We start from the raw sequence: 2909 nt of genomic DNA on the forward strand, positions 1-2909 counted from the left end.
ATATTATATAAAATATATTATAATATACGTATTAATGGCCAGCATACCATCATGCAGAAATGAACCGGTAGGCCCAGCGAGGCGTTTCAGTGGGGATGCTCCCAGATGCCGGGGCTCAGCTGGGGCCGCTTCCCTGCGGCTGCACGGATGCATCGCAGGGCGAGTGTGCCGGCGTGGCGTGCAGGCAGCTGGGGCACGCATCTTCATAGCCATGCCTCTCGAACACTACTATCGTTGCCCACTTGAAAGCCAAGATTTTGGCACAAACCAGAACACTGAGCTGAGGGGTTTTTTTGGGTTTTGGGGTTTTTTTTGTTTAAAAAGTGGTTTTCACTCCTGTGGGCGATATCTGGTTATAGTGGGCTGGGTCGGAAAGAAAAGGGAATTGCTGTTTGCAGCTCACTGTTGCTGGAGAGAGCAGGAACAAAATGCTGGGTGTTACCTTACAGACATTGCTCCCCAGGGAACCAGACCACGTCCCCCACCAGCCCAGGGGGAAACGGTACCAGCAGTGGTGCCCAGAGCACTGTCCTCAGTTACAAAGACACTACACTGTGGCCGCTGTCTTCTATCAACTGCATCATTGTGGCCTTTGTCTTTTCCAAGGGAAAGTCCTTCCGGAAGCCCATCTACACCAACCATGAGTAGAGCTAGAGTAACGTGTTCCACAGGCTCTCATTCCTGCCCCCAAATAACCCTGGCAGGGGAGGCTGCTAGGGAAGGGATGCTGTGGATTTTTCTGTACCCACACCAGTGACTGGCATGTAAAATAATTGTTGGTGTATGTGAGCTCCTACTTCTCTATTTCTAAAAAAGCTCAGTGAGCACTGCTTATGTTAGCTTCTTCCTGGATATAAGAAGAAGCAGAGCTGAAAAAGGAGACTGCATCTTGTTTTGGAAAATGTGTGCTTTCCAGAAGATGATGGGCTGGATTTAGAGCCGAACTGTGTATTATTGTGAATGCAGAGAGCATATGAGGATCAGATGTATTTGTTTCGAACTACACACATCAGAAAGAGTTCCTCTGAGATTCGCACTTACCTTGCCTGACTTCCATTCCTAGAGATGAGAGAGAAAAGCCCAAGATAATATCACCGTTAAAATCCTCTAACAATAACCTTTCTTTTTTGTTTGAGTTTTGCTGAGATGATTTAGCCCTTCTAGCCATCAGTTGACTGACAGCTGCAATTGCAGCTCATGGTTGAGAGGACAGGACTTTGCTTAATCTTAGCAGAGTTGATTTTGTTAGGTATTTTATTAAAAGGCAGGTCCCAAACCTGTTCCACAGAGCATTGATCACCTGCAGAAGACAGGTGAGACCAGAAAGAAGCTGCTTTGCAAGCAGTCCTCGGGGACAGAGGACTCTGTCAACTGAGAAATCTGCACACGCTTCTCTGTGTTTTATCCCTGTTTGGGGACAATCCCTAGGAGGAAGCAAAGGGCAACTCCCTTGCTTTTGCCACCCACTCAGCCCTGTCCCCTCTCCTCCCTGGCAGTGAGAAGGTTGCCAGGAGGCTGTTGGGAGCTGTTGACCCAATTTACGAACTAGTTTTAAGATGCTCAGCTCCTGGTAATTGCCAGGAGTTTGGCACCTCCGGATGTCTCTGCCATTTGCCATCGCTCTGTGGCCTCCTGCTCCTTTGAAAGAGGACGCAAAGCCAGACAAACTCTTCCCGTGGAAGGCACAGGTATAGCCCACCTTTGCACCTTGTCGGTCACAGAAGCACCTGGCCCTCCCTGGGAGGGCAGGCCATGAGAACAAGCAGCCTCCTCTGCTGCCTGTGGTCCAGGCATGCGGCTGAGCACGTGGAGGAGCGAGCGCTGGGGAAGGGATGCTGGTGAGGCTCAGAGCAGTGCCCTTTTGAGGCAGTTTTCTGTAGTTGTATAAGAATCAGAACGTGCCGAATCACTTGTGCAAGAAAAACCAGTGTAGGTGGTGAGCTTTGCAACAGGCTGCTGGGGGGTAGCTCCTCTAGTTTCAATTCCACAGCTGCTCTTTTAGGGGGAGGAAAAAAAGAAAGTCATTTTACATGATGGCAGTTTTACAGCATTAGCACCTGGGGCTCCTGTCAGCATATTTGCAGAGTTTGGTCACCAAACCCGCTCCCTCCCAGGGCCACAAATGCTCTTCTTTCCCTACATGTATTTTCAGTCCTCCTGGCCCTCCAGCTTGCAGTCTGCCTCTTCCCCTTCTTTGTCGACATTGATGCTGTGTACAGCGGCATGCAGGTAAGCGCAAATGGAATGCGCGTTTCATTTTCATGCCACGTATTTTGCTGGCCCTTTACCTAAGCATACAGAGTAGAAGCTACAGCTATGGTCATCTTGGAAATTAATGTGCTAATCTGATGCTGACTGGGCAACCCTTTCAAACTTCTCTAACATCCTTCTGACAAGGGCTGGATTAATGAGGTAGTCCTCCTCTCCTCTAAAGACTGGGTGGCAACAGAGAGAAGAAAAAGTGCTTGTAGCTTGCTAAGCTTTTCTTCTTAACAGAAAAGCACAATAGGGTGGATTGTGGTTTTGCATGCTGGTGTTATGACCCAGACTGGGTGACTCAGGGGGTCATAGCAGTTTCGTGATTCCCTTGGGCTAAATTAAGGTGAAACGACACCAGGCGATCAATTAAACGCTTTATTTATGGAGCACGCAACTTAAACTTGGAAAGCGTAATAATAGGCGGCGTGGATTCTGTTGAGGCATTTATAAGAAGAAAAGGAAAGAGAAGAAAAGGGGGGGGAGAGAGAGAGAGAGAGAGATCACCACCCTTGGATCCCGCGATGACGATGACGGACGTGGCAATCCTCAGGTGATGGGCACGTGCGCGGCTCCTTGGAGTTGTGCCTTTTATCGTCTAGTTCCCGCCCCTCGGGGAGTTATGTAGCTCCTGATCCTTTGTGCAGGCGCCA

The 2909-nt window shown here is 49.2% G+C and overlaps 1 pseudogene; it reads left to right on the plus strand.

Annotated features, from left to right (window-relative positions):
- The window catches only part of LOC103901519, a 32518-nt pseudogene that overhangs the window by 27780 nt on the left and 1829 nt on the right, over positions 1-2909 (plus strand).

This window comes from Aptenodytes forsteri, unplaced genomic scaffold (genome assembly GCF_000699145.1).
Source record: "Aptenodytes forsteri isolate BGI_AS27 unplaced genomic scaffold, ASM69914v1 Scaffold404, whole genome shotgun sequence".
In the NCBI taxonomy this organism is placed as follows: Eukaryota; Metazoa; Chordata; class Aves; order Sphenisciformes; family Spheniscidae; genus Aptenodytes; species Aptenodytes forsteri.